At 33.2% G+C, this 17,888-nt stretch overlaps 1 long non-coding RNA gene across 1 annotated transcript in view; it reads right to left on the bottom strand.

Moving 5' to 3' along the window:
* LOC143075473 (uncharacterized) overlaps positions 1-17,888 on the bottom strand; it is a 425,173-nt gene that overhangs the window by 45,985 nt on the left and 361,300 nt on the right. The gene's annotated exons all lie outside the window — the stretch shown is intronic.

Here is a 17,888-nt window from a genome sequence, read left to right as displayed (position 1 = left end):
CAATATTTTGATTATATTAAGATCACTTTTTTTTACGTTAATTATAACACTAAAAAAAAGTCAAATCACAAAAATACTAATCTCCGAGGAAAATTCACTTCGGAAGTCCCTAATCAAATGACAAAATGAAAAGCTCAAACACATCAAACGAATGAATATGAACTGTCATATTCCTGACGTGGTACAGGCATTTTATTATGTTGAACATGGTGATTTGAACCTGGTTATAAAGCTAGCTAAACACTTGTATGACAGTCGTGAACAAACAGATATAATAGGTAAACATGTCAAAAATACCGCAGCCAACATTGTGTTATAATCTTTATCACTAAAAAACCATATATGTAACATAGAAGCACAAAATGTCATATAAACCAAGCATATTTGCAAAAATTAGAGACAATAATACACAAATGTACCATAGTACAAAGACAGGATGTATAATCAATTGAGTGTCGTGACATCGTCGTCATCATCATCTAAAAAATAAAGTGTATTTTCAATCCCAGAGAGTTATGTATGTATATCTCAATATAAAGGTTAATAAAATATTTTGGTATTGTTGAATCTTAAAACTTGGAAATCAAGAGTGTAAATTTGAGTATGAAAAGTAAGCAAAAGTAATATTTTATATTCGTTGTGTTTTTGTGTTTATGTTACACCTGACTTTTAAATTTGTGAAAATCTTGCCCTAATATGACCTTAATAAAATTGAGAATGGAAATGGGGAATGTGTCAAAGAGACAACGACCCGACCGAATAAAAAACAACAGCAGAGGGTCACCAACAGGTCTTCAATGTAGCGAGAAATTCCCGCACCCGGAGGCGTCCTTCAGCTGGCCCCTAAACAAATATATACTAGTCCAGTGATAATGAACGCCATACTAATTTCCAAATTGTACACAAGAAACTAAAATTAAAATAATACAAGACTAACAAAGGCCAGAGGCCAGAAGTTTACATGTTTTAACTTTAAAAAATCATAAGAAAAGACGTTAGAAGATACCGAATGGGTGATATTTGGTAACGACGCATATCATACTTTCACATGGTTAATCAATCACTTAATATAAATCATCAAAATAAATAAAAATATTTTTGATTTTTATGTGATTTTGACGCCGCTTTTAATCACCGCTTTTGGGCCATCCAAATATTTAATAGAAGAAACAAAACGGATTTCATACGTAAAGCCGGACCTGATTTTTGGTATTTCTTCATCCGTTGGATTTGTGTTTTCTTTAGTTTTCTTTGGAGTGTTTGTGGACTTGTTTATTTCCTCGTTCTTCTTCTTGAATTAACTACCGCGTTATTTAGGATTATCGACTGACGAATTTTGAAAATATTTGTGATATGTTACGTTTCATATTTTAACGACGGAAATCTGCAAGTTTAATATAATTATGACGGTTATTCTATACTAAAAGATATCAACAACGCAAACGTCACAATAACTATTTTGTTTCTGTAAAGCTCCAAACAAAAAAAAATAGTGAAAGTTAACTAAATTTGGTGTAAAACTCAAACTCGTTCGATTTGCAATATTAATATTCAAATAACACTTTTAGCATTTTCATAACATAGCTGTTGGTGGTAACATCATAGACTTATTGATACCGTTAACGAGAGCATTCCAAAACATACGTTCACCTAAACCTTCTGTAAATATTAAATGTGGAGTTGTGTTCAAAAGTGTTCTGAGTCCACTTGTCATATGTTTTGAGTCAATCTGACGATACATTATTAACGCTAACGCATCTGTGCCTTGGCGACGTCTTCGCTCTAGAGCTAAGTTCACTTCCCATTGACACCATTCACTTTTGGCGAAATCATTGGACATAACAACGATAATTTTCCAACTTTTGTTCATAAATTTCTCAATATTATTTATGATTGGTTCTCCAACTTCGAAATCTCGATGGTGAAAACATATTTTCAATCCTTTGTCCTCCAATCTTTTTATCAAGTCATCATGAACCCATTGTCGATCGGAATCGCAATATACGACAAAAGCGTCAAAATCGAAATCGTCGCATGACGTTAGTTTCAAATAACCTTTTTTAATGCGGTGATGAACACGGGCAAAATAAAGTAAATTCTTTATATTAACGTGACATCTATACAATATAAGCGCTAAGAAAAATACAAATATTAAAACAGAGCAAACAGCTATTATGATAATGGATGTAAAATAAACAATTTCACATTCTGCGTCAGTTGGTCTATACCTCGAAAGCATAGAATGCCTAAGATTATCCGGATATGCACAAGAATAATATTTAGGCCAATTTGGCATCTTCTTAGTAATGTTGGTTGACCGCAATATGTCTAGAAACCATCTTTGATCACATGTACACCAAAATGGATTGCTTGAAATACCAATTGTTTTCAGTTTATTCAACAACACTGTTGGAAATGACGTCTTGTTTATAATGTGAATTATATTTCCATCCAAATGCAAATTTCGTAAGTTTGTCATATTTTTAAATGTTGATGGGTTCCATGTTGCTATTTTGTTGCCAATAAGAGTTAACTTTTGCAAAAAAGGCATATTTTGAAATAGTCCTTCAGGGATCGTTGCAATTCCAGTAGTTGCGATATTTAATGTTCGTATATGTTTCAACGGGGAAAACATTGCAAATGTATATCGCGGTTTATGAGGTAAGTAATTTTTACTTAAATCCAATTTTTCCAAATTGTATGTGTTTGTGAATATGCCACGGAAATAATTCAAATCATCGATCTTATCAAAACGAAACCCATTTTGGCTTAGTTGCAGACTGCGAAGGGAAGTACTGCTAAAAGCCTTTTGTCTAAAAATCAATTGTGGAATATTATTAATAGATAATCTCATCAGACTGGGCAAGATAGAAAAACTATTTTTTAGAAGGTCTTTCATTCTATTTCCGTCGAGAATTAAACTTCGAAGACTTTTTAAACATTTAAATGAAGATGGATTAATAAGTCTAATTGCATTGTCTTTAAGTATCAGTCTTTTTAACACAGGAGCCAGACTGTTTTGTCCGGAATCGTCACAAAAATTTGGTATTTCAAAGATATTATTACCTGTCAAGTCAATTGATTCTACGTTCTGTAACCCGTTTGCCTTGAAATATTCCATAGCGCATCCAATGCAAATAAATTTCTTCAATCCAAATATTGGGCTAAATATTGAAGCGTTCATTATCGTAATATCATTTCCATTTAAGGACAATACTGACAATGTAACGCCACCCAAGTTATCAAGCAAATTATCCGGAAGTGAAGTCCATCCATTACTTTCTAAAATCAATTCGCTGAATAATGTTACGTTCAAACTTCCTAGTGATGATTTGAGATGAAATACATCTAACTGTCTTTCATATAAAACTTCCAATGTCTGCAAATATCGAAGATCTGAAAATGCGTCGGTTGATATCGACTGAATAGAATTATTCAACGTAAATGCTAATCGAATGATTTTGTACGATGAAATATTTTGAAACGTTTGTCGCCTGATATTTGGTAAATCGCATAATCTTAATTCCAAATTCGTTATAGATTGTTTTAAAATAGGAATATAATGTAATTTTCTGCATTTTGCAACACTATTCTTTTTGTAGTACTGGCACATGATGACACCTTTTCGATAAATGTTATAGCTTTCTGTACGAAAGATGAATTCATTACATATATAAAATAAAACAAGTAAAATCCTCTTCATATCCATCATTTAAAGGAGCCGATACAAAAACAAAACAGTTGTGCAACGATCACTTTATGACAAATGTCAGAATGTAGTGTTCATGTTTCCTTATTTAAACGCAATGAGGAATTGTTAAAGATTCACTTTCATTTCTGGTCACATTTTTTTAATGTTGAAATTAATTATTGAGGACCAATAGACATTAAAATCAATATAAATGATGGCTTATATTTCAACATGCATTTCGTTCTATTTCCTGATAATGAAATTGAGTGTTTTTTCTGATAGTGTTATCTCAGTGTTATCTGACTTCAGAACATTGGTCAAATATCTTACCTCCAGAACTGCTCTGTCATTGTTAGTGTCGTTAGACGTTTATCAGACAACAACCAATAATTTAGTCATTCATTTATGAAATATTTTTCAGTCATTTGTATAGTTTACAATTTTGGCCAGGAAATGTAAAATGATGAACAACATATAAATTAAAGTATGTGAGCCTTGTCCCAAGAAGCAACCTCTTCCATGTTTGCATAATTATTTTGTAAAACAGTTTACGAGTGTCCTTTAAGGGAATACCCATATATGCAATTTTAAGCTACCATATTTTTTTTTTTAACTATGTTGCAAACAGTGTCCACTTTTATGTAAAAATAATAATGGCACATATTTTCTATAAAATTGTATTTGTTATTTTTACGCATTTTATTCATTTGAAAATCTTACAATTTACGAGTATGCTCAATAAAAAAATTGTGCAACTAGCTTTCTTGATATAAACATACTGTTTTTATTTAATGTAAACTATGGTAGAGGAGATGTTAAATTTTTTTTAATAAAATGTGGACATGGATTTATCAAAAAGATGCATTTTCAAAATGTATAGATCTGGTGTATCCTTTTAGTAAGGTTGACATGCTATTTATACTGTTCTTATATCAACAGAAACGGATAGAGAAAGTACTGTTCGTTGTATTCAATGATTGATAATTTGAAGGTTCTAGGTAGGTTTTAGAATACTAGAAGTCATCGAGGAATTATATTTCATGTTATTAGTATGAATACAACACAACTAGAGGCTCTAAAGAGCCTGTGTCGCTCACCTTGGTATATGTGAATATTAAACAAAGGAAGCAGATGGATTCATGACAAAATTGTGTTTAGGTGATGGTGATGTGTTTGTACATCTTACTTTACTGAACATTCTTGCTCCTTACAATTATCTCTATCTATAATGATCTTGGCCCAGTAGTTTCAGTGGAAAATGTTAGTAAAAATTTACAAATTTTATGAAAATTGTTAAAAATTGACTATAAAGGACAATAACTCCTTAGGGGGCAACTGACCATTTTTGTCATGTTTGACTTATCTTTAGGTCTTACTTTGCTGTACATTATTGCTGTTTACAGTTTATCTCTATCTATAATAATATTCAAGATAATAACAAAAAACGTCAAAATTTTCTTAAAATTACCAATTATGGGGCAGCAACCCAACAACCGGTTGTCGGATCCATCTGAAAATTTCAGGGCAGATAGATCTTGACATGATAAACAATTTCACTCCGTCAGATTTGCTCTAAATGCTTTGATTTTTGAGTTATAAGCCAAAAACTGCATTTTACCCCTATGTCCTATATTTAGCCATGGCAGCCATCTTGGTTGGATGGCCGGGTCACCGGACACATTTTTTGAACTACATACCCCAAAGATGATTGTGGCCAAGTTTGGATTAATTTAGCCCAGTAGTTTCAGAGAAGATTTTTGTAAAAGATCACTAAGATTTACGAAAAATGGTTAAAAATTGATTATAAAGGGCAATAACTCCTTAAGGGGTCAACTGACCATTTCGGTCATGTTTGACTTATTTGTAAATCTAACTTTGCTGAACATTATTGCTGTTTACAGTTTATCTCTATCTATAATAATATTCAAGATAATAACCAAAAACAGCAAAATTTCCATAAAATTACCAATTCAGGGGCAGCAACCCATCAACGGGTTGTCCGATTCATCTGAAAATTTCTGGGCAGATAGATCTTGACCTGATAAACAATTTTACCCCTGTCAGATTTGCTCTAAATGCTTTGGTTTTTGAGTTATAAGCCAAAAACTGCATTTTACCCCTATGTCCTATATTTAGCGGTGGCAGCCATCTTGGTTGGATGGCCGGGTCACCGGACACATTTTTTGAACTACATACCCCAAAGATGATTGTGGCCAAGTTTGGATTAATTTAGCCCAGTAGTTTCAGAGAAGATTTTTGTAAAAGATCACTAAGATTTACGAAAAATGGTTAAAAATTGATTATAAAGGGCAATAACTCCTTAAGGGGTCAACTGACCATTTCGGTCATGTTTGACTTATTTGTAAATCTAACTTTGCTGAACATTATTGCTGTTTACAGTTTATCTCTATCTATAATAATATTCAAGATAATAACCAAAAACAGCAAAATTTCCATAAAATTACCAATTCAGGGGCAGCAACCCATCAACGGGTTGTCCGATTCATCTGAAAATTTCTGGGCAGATAGATCTTGACCTGATAAACAATTTTACCCCATGTCAGATTTGCTCTAAATGCTTTGATTTTTGAGTTATAAGCCAAAAACTGCATTTTACCCCTATGTCCTATATTTAGCGGTGGCAGCCATCTTGGTTGGATGGCCGGGTCACCGGACACATTTTTTGAACTACATACCCCAAAGATGATTGTGGCCAAGTTTGGATTAATTTAGCCCAGTAGTTTCAGAGGAGAAGATTTTTGTAAAAGATTACTAAGATTTACGAAAAATGGTTAAAAATTGACTATAAAGGGCAATAACTCCTTAAGGGGTCAACTGACCATTTCGGTCATGTTGACTTATTTGTAAATCTTACTTTGCTGAACATTATTGCTGTTTACAGTTTATCTCTATCTATAATAATATTCAAGATAATAACCAAAAACAGCAAAATTTCCATAAAATTACCAATTCAGGGGCAGCAACCCATCAACGGGTTGTCCGATTCATCTGAAAATTTCTGGGCAGATAGATCTTGACCTGATAAACAATTTTACCCCATGTCAGATTTGCTCTAAATGCTTTGGTTTTTGAGTTATAAGCCAAAAACTGCATTTTACCCCTATGTTCTATTTTTAGCCATGGCGGCCATCTTGGTTGGTTGGCGGGGTCACCGGACACATTTTTAAACTAGATACCCCAATGATGATTGTGGCCAAGTTTGATTAAATTTGGCTTAGTAGTTTCAGAGGAGAAGATTTTTGTAAAAGTTAACGACGACGGACGCAGGACGACGACGGACGACGACGGACGCAGGACGCCGGACGCCGGACGCAAAGTGATGGGAAAAGCTCACTTGGCCCTTCGGGCCAGGTGAGCTAAAAAGGTCATCGTGAAGACCCTCGTCAATTGTATGTTCAATAAAATGATAAAATACGTCTTCGTGAGTCTATGATAAAAACATTGATATGTTTCCTGTTGAAAACGGGTAATGAAATTTATAACATTTGTTAATCAGGTGTATTTTCATTTTCATTTACTTTAACAATTTGTTTGATAACACAGTGATTTAGTGTCCGATTGAGCTCGAGTGTTTAGGACTAAATCGATCCAGTTTTATTTTATTATACGTCATTGTTTCTATTTCTAAAACAAGTGTAAATTGATTAGATTTATTGTTACGAATTACAATGTAATTTGACCTCAGGGTATGACGAGTGGGGTTTCTGGGCATCTACATCCGAAAGTCCATTGTTATTCAAAACAATAGAAGATATTTCTTAATACCATGAACAGAAGAAATTACTTATAGTGTTCACTACAAATTGTTAAATGGCATATCAAAAAACTTATTTCAGGTTACTCCAATAGCTACGAAAAAATTTAACATATATTTTGAATACAAAAATATTTAAAACACTCCTTTGCTAGATGCTAAAATTTGATCCCAATTGGCAATGTCTTAAAGAACACACATGCAAAGAACTTTATACGAATTATACATCAAAACATATAGTATTTATGGAACGCCACAGCTGTCTTATGTGGTTCTCTGATATTACTTTATGTTGTTTTATCATTACTTAATAATAGTTTGTCTTTATTTGATATGGTTTTGACATTACTTAATGATGTTTTAATATTAGAGATTTCCAATAAAATGACATACGTACCTAACTCGACGTACGCACGTAACGGGACCGGTTATTGCTAACCAATTAATTTTGTTAAATGCGTTACTCAAGTTTTAACTAAGCATTCCTAAACTATGAAATCCATTCATAATAAATTTTATCAATATCAAATATTTCTAAGATGATGAAAAACGAAAGAAATCATGATTTTTATATATCACGTGATTATTGAGATTCCCGCCTAAACTTCATTGTCATAAGACCACGTATATATATATACGTATCTTTACGTATCATACGATTCATTTGAGTTGTCTTTCATGGTTTTGACAATGACTTTGATTTTCAGATATACTTATCTTTGCAAAATTTAATGAACCTTTTATTATTTGATATTTGTATTGATTTTGTTTGTCGTTATCAGATAGATTCTTCTTTTCGATTTTTAATGTTTTATAATATTTAATTTCCGTGGGTATTAATTTATATAGATTTTGTTGTAATTTCAGAAAAAAATGAACTCAAAATGTTAATCAGAACGTGTCTCTGTTAAATTTGATAACTGGGATTGCATCATACTGTATTAAGTATCATTTTAAACGTTCTTTTCTTCTGCACTTAATCTCCTCAATTTACAATCTTCTAAAAAGAAATCAACAGGGAAAACGTACGTCAACGGGAAGTGAATATTTAAAAAAAAAACCCATTAATACAGGTCATGTACTTCTTTTAATTTTAATAGTTGACATATACTTTTCTTTCAAATGAAAGTCAACGAACATTAAAAAAAGACAATTGTAGTTGATAATAATGTGTGTAAATAAATGTGTACACCAATTCGTTATATAGATTGTAATTTGGAAGTTGTACTTGATTAGCAAGTGATGACTAATAATCTGCATTGACCACTGTGGATAGTAAACTATCAACTTATCATAGTACATAGTAATTGGCTAAAAATATCCTGTACCCAGGCCAAGTATTTCTGATTAAAAGTGGATGAGAATGTCTATTTACATAGTTGTTAAATTTTTGAGACAACTATAATGTCACTTCAGTCTTTACGGGAATTTTCTTTTTACTCGTATTCATCCGATAAGAAGTAGATTTTAAAGCTATCGCATATATTGATTGAGTTAGCGAAAATTTTAAGTTTCAATTTTTGTCCCGCTTTGGAGGTATATATATATATATATAAAAGTGACAACTATGCGACAGATCCAATGACAGGATCACCAGTGAAGGTGTTACAGGACTGAAAAAAAAACACATTCTATATTCATAATTATATACTTGTATATATGGGATTGACTGGTAGCAGGCTAGCCTCGAATACAAATTCAATTATTTTGTTGGACCCCTGATCGAATGACTTTAAGACTATTTTTCGGCTTCTCCACCAAGCATGATTCATTCACGAGCAAGAGCAGGTATTGGTTTACTCGTAAAAAGACTAGTGTGTCTTTATAGTGGTTACGCTCTCTTGTTACCTAGCATATGAAAATGCGACTCTTAATTGTCGGGCATGTTTCAAAAGGTATATGTATTTATCATTATAATTAATTTTCATCATCCTCAATAGATATGTAATATTTGTCGCTGGATATAAGACATACATCAGTATCATTATCATCATAAGTACTATAGCTTGAGGCTTAATCTTCGTCGTAAGTACATGTATTATATATAGCTGTAGGCTTCTTCGTCGTACGTATAATGTGAGGCTTAATTCGTATCTAATATTTTAGCCAGATTATGTCGAGAACTTATTTTACGCATGCATCTCTATGATACATAGTTTTTATAAATATCCAAGTTAAAGCCAATGGAGATCGTTTATCAAATGATCATGTCACAATTAAAACAGATAGAAAGGGAATGACTCGTAAGACTGAAACGAAGCATAAAAACAGCTAGCCATTTCTAGTATTTCCATATCAGCTCATGTACCGAAATGATAGTATCCACAGCTGCTGAACACTATTTTAAAAACAACTACAACTAATAAATAAAGAATAATTATCCCGTTTATAATATTGATCAACTATGTCGTACTGTTACACCATTGTCCTAGTACGGATGTGACTGTCCCAAGTCAGGAACCTTTAATTCAGTGCTTATCGTTTGTTGTTGAGTTTTCGTTGATTTTTTTTAACATTAATTTGGCTGTTAGTTTTAGTTGTTTTACATTTGTCATTTTGTGGCCTCTTATAGCTGACTATGCTGTATGGACTTTTCTCATTGTTGAAAGCCCTTCGTTGGACTATAGTTGTTTAAATTTCTGTGTCATTTGGTCTCTTGTGAAGAGTTGTCTCATTGGCGATCATACTACACCTTGTTTTTTTGTACATCACAAATTAAGAATAAAACATTCATAGACAGTCTAGAAAAGCGAGACCTTTTGTCATGTCAAAAGTACAGAGTATCTGTAGGACCATTAGTGGTCATAACTGTTTAGCAGATTTTATGTAGTGCCCATATGTCCATTAGATTACACGTCAGTATCACATGTCTGTGTTCAGTGAGCTACTAAATCACGGGAAAAAATCCAATTCAGTAAGTTGTCTTAAACTTTTAAATCACATGCGAGATGCCTAATGTTCAGACATTGTTGTTTTTGAAAGGTATTTATCAAAGTCAAACGACAATCATTTAAGTTTTATTTTTCGTGCAACACAATTTGTGATCATGACCGGATCCAAGATATTTGAAAGAGGGTGTACACGGTGGGTATGGTTGTCCTGCGAGAGAACGTACTGTGCTGGTGATTTGGTCCTGTCAGGTGCTGGTGGGTCCTGATTCTGTGCTGGTGGGTTTGTTTACATTGTATCAGAACGGCAATAAAACGACTGTTTTGTTGCTTAATTTTTCTCTGATGCGTCATAAGTACTATGCAAAGTATATTACAACAATATTATATTGCAAAAGTCGTACAAGTTCGTTAAACGGAATTGTCCTGACGCTGTGCTGGTGATAAGAAAAACGGTCCTGGTACTGTGCTCCAATGTCCTGGTTCTGTGCCTTTGTATTTTAGTTAAAAGAAGCATATATTCAAGATCATTGATGCTGCATTGTTATTGACTAATTAACTGTTGTCTGCTTTCTTGAAATTGACATTGTTGTGAATCTGTTTACTGTTATTATGAGAGAAAAAATACACCTATTTTTTTAATTTTTTTTTTTTAAATTAACTGTAATTTTATTTATTGGCCTGTTGATGGAACCCTTCTTGTCCCTTTTAAGATAAGAAAATATGTTAACGATTTTCGGGATTACGATCATTTTGCAAGATTATCAAAATACGTTGTAATTTATACAATACTTATATAATGCAGATGATGTGGTATGTTTGTAGTCAATGGAAAAATTTCCGTAAGATACCAAAGAAAGTATGTGTTAACAACCATACGCCATCGTACGACCTTCAACAATAACCGATAAAATAAAAATGTAAAAGGTTTTGCATAAAAATGGAGAGCAAAAATATAGAACAAAGGACTTACTGGGCGTTTGAATCATATGTCTTTAGCAGCTTTAAACACATTTGTTTGTGAACAATTAGTGCTGACTATAAGAAAGACAATAGTATTGCGGGTTTGCTTGTTTTGGTGTTTTTTTCGGGGGGTGGGGGGGGGGGGGGGGGTGGGGGATAAGTTAAAGCGAGATTACAGTGAAAGTTTTAAGGTTGGAATAGTTTCCCGTAAGATTTAAAAGTTGTATTTTAAAAGAAAAATTCGTAAGGGTTTCGCGGAACCCAGTGTCTCGCCTACTTTTGCTGTTAATCGCAGACTCAACAAAATGAGGAAAAACATCAATAAAAATTTCCCTCTCGATACTGTCTTTTGATTGAAAGAAGCTTCCAAGTTTGGTAAAAAATCCAGGATAGTTTATGAATGTAATAAATGTTTTATAAACTTTAACTGCAGACTGTATTTAATGTTAACTGGAAGAAAAACTAAGTCCATTGGTAAGTAAAATACGGAAAAAGTGAATTTTTTTTTTTACAAAATTTACTTCTGAATAATATCTTATGATCAGAAACAAGCTTCTGTCTAAGTTTGGTAGAAATCCAGGATAGTTTAAGAACATTATAAAAATTTTAAAAACTTTAACTCACACGGCGACATATAAAAAATCGAGGAGCAAGTGATGAGAACTAATTTTAATAAGATTGAGTTTAAGAAAGTTATTAAAATTTCAAAAACTTTAACCACAGAGTGAATGTAATGTTTCCTCGCAGAAAAACTAAGTCCATTTATAAGTTAAATACGGAAAAGTGGAAATTTATTTTTACAAAATATTCTTCTTGATACTATCTTATGATCATAAACAAGCTTCTGTCCAAGTTTGGTACAAATCAAGGATAGTTTATGAAAGTTATTAAAATTTTTAAAACTTTAATCACAGAGTGAATGTAATGTTTCCTCGCAGAAAAACTAAGTCCATTTATAAGTAAAATACGGAAAAAATGGAATTTTTATTTTTACAAAATTTACTTCTGGATACTTTCTTATGATCATAAACAAGCTTCTGTCCAAGTTTGGTAGAAATTCAGTATAGTTTAAGAAAGTTATTAAAATTTCAAAAACTTTAACCACAGAGTGAATATTTGTGGACGCCGCCGCCGACGACGACGACGACGACGCCAACGACGACGGAATGTAGGATCGCTTAGTCTCGCTTTTTCGACTAAAGTCGAAGGCTCGACAAAAATGTATCTTATAGCTATTAAGAATCACTTGCTGTATCTGTAAGATATTTTCAACATTTTTTTTTGTCTGAAGGGTTATCAGGTATTTTTTTTTCGAAAACCTAGTACACACTAACAAAACTAAGATTTCTTAGCTTTTTCATTTCAAAATTCCAAAATAGCTTGTTAGCTAAACCGTGAGGTCATTTTTAGGTAAGGTAAAGTACCCTCCTTTCGAAGTAGCCTGGTCCTACAGACAGAAAGATGTGTCATTTGTCGGACTAGTCTAGTCTTAAAGTAGGGTAGTTTACATAACTTACAATGACTTTTCTGTTCAGCAAGCAAGATAACCAAAGTAATCCCTTTGTCTACACACTCATTGAAATTGGCTGTAATATTGCAAAAGTTCAAGCGATAGGGGCAAACTTACCGAGTAAAAAAAAATCAAAATGTCTATCTACCTTGCACATTTTAGAAAATTCAGATCAGATAACGAAACTGGGTCCAGCAACATTTATAAGCAATTTAAGATTTTGATCCTCACAGTTTCCATTCACCACAAATATTCTCGTTACAACGAATCATTTAAATACAAAAATACGAGTTGCAGCCTTTGGTTATCTATTTTAAAATAATTGTATACGGATAAAGATATGAAAGGCAGCAGGGTCACCTGGGTGAGGAGTCCATGTCATCTGAAATAAATGCTAAGCGCAGTGGCGGATCCAGAACTTTTCCTAAGGGCGGGCCCGCTGACTGACCTAAAGGGGGGGGGGGGGGGGGTCGCTCCAGTCATGCTTCAATGATTCCCTATATAATCAACCAAATTTTTCCCACGAAAGGGGGGGGGGGGGGCGGGCCCGCCAGCCCCCCCCTGGATCCGCCTATGAAGCATATATCTAGATAGCGACAGATAACCATGACATTAAAAAACTCTCTTCTTTTCGATTTTTTTCGAACAAATTGACACATAAAATGAATTATATAGTATTGTGGAATTTTTAACTTGTGTTCAATTCATTGGTTACACCTTTTACTAGAATAACAATCCTGTCAAGTATGAGCTGGGTAAAATATTTCAGAAAAGAAGAAGGAAATGTGAAAGTTTCGGTGCGTCAGGTGCAACAGCATACGAACAGCTAACATGCCTCGTCAGGGTGGAAGCTAAAAAGTCCACGAAAATTTGATTTAAAACCTTTATTCGTTCCAACAAAGTTAATGATATTTTGTTGAGGATTTAACCGTCTACGACAACAAGATTTTTTTTTTTAGAATTTACAGCTCTTCTATAAATACATGCAAAGCAAACCTTGTTTAGATTGCTTGCTATGATTGTTTGGATGGTTGTAAACGACAGGTAAGTAGTATGTTTACTATATACTAGAATTTGTGTGGACAATAAACATTAACTTCAATTCCTGTCAGTTTGTATTTGTCCAATCAAATCCCAGTATGTATTGAAACTCCGCCTACCTATTGTTTGAAAATATCCTTGGAGCAAACATAGCAAGCAAGTCAATTTTTTGCATGCTTTTAAAGAAGAGTTTTACTATATAATGCAAAGAAGCGTTTAAGTCTTTCGCCAAAAAATACTATCAATTTCTTTTTGTCCTATGTAAACTTCCGTACCAGTTCCTTCCATTCATGATCATTAAATTGAACTGTAAAATATTTCTTGGTACTTTCTTAATTCCTTTATAAATCTTATGTAAACATAATTATGACAATAACTTTTGTGAGCACAAGATTCACTGCACACTTTTAATTAAAGTTCTGCTTAATCAAACATTAAAATGTGAACTTAAGTTTTGAGACTTTTTTAATCGACACGATTGGGATTTTTGCATATGAGAACATGTTTTATCTATTAGTTGAAAATGCGGCTTTGAACTAACTTTCAGTACCTGTGAGCATTTGTTGTTCAATAATGTGTGTCTTTGTGTTATTATTTTTGTGATAAATTGTTGTGTTGCTACACCACTGTAACAATGAAGGAGGAAATGGGGGGGGGGGGGGGGTTGAGTAAGTGGGGAGGGTATGCGGAGCGCTAACAAACATGTCTATGCAGCATGGGCTTTGATCATTGTTGAAGCATCAATGTAAGGGGCATTTAATATCTTAATAAAACTATTTTTATTTCAGATAGTATATATTGTTATCTGATATTGGACGAAAGAGGTTGCCCTGTTATGTAATTGTGTAATATAAGTAACGATCATTTGAAAACACATATTAAACAGCCAAATGGATGCACAAGAGCTAAAATAGGAGTCATAGATCCTATTGACAATAATTATCTGCCCAATTTTATTGATTTTGTAACATTTGTTTCAAATATGAGCATCTTCTTATCCAAAATCACCAGCACCGTATCAGGACCCACCAGCACAATGACAGGACCCACCAGCACAGTATCAGGACATGAATAAATTGAAAAAATGCTAAATTTTAATAAATTGCAATGTTTTTTCACAAAATAGTTTTGTCGTGTGGATTGCGGTATAGAAAGCGGACTCTATGAGCATTTTTGTTTTATTTTTTCAGTTCGAGATTTTCTGAAAATGAGCATTTTTGTGTTACGCTTACTGAAACAGTTTAGAGGGTCAACTTTTTAATGCTTTACATATGAACCCATAAGAAACAAAATTGAAAAATCTCAACTGTTTTTTTCAATTTTTAATGAGTGAAAACGTCAAAAATCATCATTTTCGTCTTTGTTTACATTTTTTCATTGATCACCAGCACCCGTCAGGACCGAATCACCAGCACAGAACATTCTCTCGCAGGACAACCATACCCACCGTGGTGTAGTTTTCTATAATTGAATTTATACTGACGAGCGGAGCGATGCAAAAAAACAATTTGGACAATTATACGCTAAAAATGATATGGATTTTAAAACTTATTGTGCGATCGAAAAGGGGGAGTACGCCCTCTACCCCTGTATCCTCGGATGCAAGTCTAGGTATACTTAAACAAAAACCTCGCCTCGTAATTTGGTATAGGTAAAGACGAAAAAGTACTTTTGAAAAATATGAATTTCTGCCCATATCAAATTATCTTCAATTAAATTATAGAAAAATATTATTTTGTTTTAAAAGTCGAGTACACCTTTTACATTCGGGTGTGTTGGAATCTACTTAAAACGTTAAATCTTTTTAAAACAATAAAAAGGCAACCTTCTCGCTTCGGAATTCGTTATTTTAATATTTGCATGCTAACTTTCGTCTTGGTAGTTTTTAAAATTCATAATTTGAGAAGAACTAAAATATGGGTCAAGTGAAATGACAAGAAATGATGGGTGTGTTTGATTACAAGTTGCTAATTTACTTGTTCCATCATATTATTTGTGTCAATAAAATCATTCAAAGTTTAATTACAAAATAATTAAAGAGTAAAAAAATAAGTTGGGGTTGATTTTTACTGACGGTATATTCCAGCAAACAATGCGTGTTCAAAGGGCAAAACATGCATTAAGTGTATGCTCCACTCCGTCATGCTTCAATGCAGTAGGACGAAATACGTTGAGTTAGGTCGGTTATGTCGAGTAAAGTCATTTTATTGGAAATCTCTAATATAACTCAATATTGAATAGTTATTACTTATTACTTAATGATGTTTCGATATTACACGATATGGTTTCGTATTGACTTGATGTAGTTTTGTCATTACTCAATATGGTTTTGTCATTACTCGATGTGGTTTCACCATTATTTAATATGGTTGTGTCATTAGTCAATGTGGTTTTAACATTACTTGATGTGTATTTGACTTGACGTAATGTAATTGTTTCATTACATGATGTGATTTCGTTATTTCGAAATGATGATTCGTCTATTCTTTATATGGTTTTAACTTTACGTAATGATGTTTCAAAATTTGATCATTTTACACTACTTGATGTGCTTGTTTCATTATTTGATGTGGTATTGTCATTCTTCGATGTGGTCCTGTCATTCTTTGATGTGGTTATCCCATTACTTGATGAGGTAAAACCACGTGAACAATTCGGAAAAACCTGTTCTATTTTTAGATAGATTTCTATGTCAGTGTATGACTGTGCCTTTAATGCATTAGGCCATCCATCTAAATAGGATTCAAACTAAAGTTCGGGTTACTGTTTAAGTTAAACTTAGAGTGAGTTTTCGATTGAAAGTCATACTTATAATTAAACTTCTAGTTAGAATTGATTTTCGAATTGGACTTCTAGTTTGAGTCACATTTAAAGGCAGAGTTCTAGTTACAACTTTTAATTTGAGTCACTTCTTGAGGTAGAGTTTGAGTTGGATTCGAATTTAAGTCTCATTTAGGAATTATTAAGATTTGGAGTTGAAATTCGAGCTATTTTATATGCCTTTTTGAGTTCGTAATTAAATTTTCTATCGCGGAACAAGGGCTTTTGTTTGGGCTTCCGAAAAGAGGGCTCCGGGATATGCGTACTAAATAAACAATGTTCAATATACAAAACGCAACATAGGAGTTAAAATAAAGTTAGATGTGGTGTGATTGCCAATGAGAGAACTATCCACCAGAGTTTAAATGCAGTGGATGTAAGAAATCATATATCGGCAACCGTACAGCCTTCAAAAATCCGTATAGTCAACTAGAAACAGGCCACCATGCACTATGTGAAAAAAATTCAAACGAAAAAACTAACGGTCTATTTTACAAAAAAACAAATATGACACATATGTATACAACGACAAAAATTGAACTTAATGCTCCTGACTTGGGTCAGGTACATAAAGAAAGTGCACGTGGCGGAGTTTAACATGTATGTGAGAGAACATCGAACAACTGTAACAGTAGTGTAACAGCACAACACGAGAAAAAAAATGTAAACTAGACAAATCGATGCCCCCGCACTCCACTCATTGAACCGCTTGTACCCCAAAAAGGACAAAGTTCATTATTTTTCTCCCATAAGAGGAAAAATAATGAAAAGAAAAAAACCCTGACCACATGCACACCATCAATACATGTACAAACAGCTAGCAGAGTGATAAATTCCTAGCATAAAATTTGTAGGAGGAGTTATCTGGAAACGCCCTACTTATGCAAGAAAATTTCCCAAAAATAACAAAGTTCAACTTTCTCCCGAAGAGCACATATTAATAAAAAATAAACCCTGACCACATACAGCACACCTTCAACATCAATGTATAAATAGACAGTAAGGAGAAAAATTCCTAGGATTCAAACTGTTGGAGGAGTTATGCGGAATAACTACATGTATATACCCATAATGGGACGGTAAGACGGACGGACAAATGTTAAACACTATGCCCCCAACTTTCAGTTGCTGTAAAGTTGCGTTGGCTTTAAAAACATTTCAATTGACTGACTCAATAGATCGGTATGATTGGGTAATTTA

Source organism: Mytilus galloprovincialis, chromosome 5, assembly GCF_965363235.1.
Source record: "Mytilus galloprovincialis chromosome 5, xbMytGall1.hap1.1, whole genome shotgun sequence".
In the NCBI taxonomy this organism is placed as follows: Eukaryota; Metazoa; Mollusca; class Bivalvia; order Mytilida; family Mytilidae; genus Mytilus; species Mytilus galloprovincialis.
The sequence above is the reverse complement of the archived record's forward strand: the minus strand, read 5'-3'. Positions and strand labels throughout refer to the sequence as shown.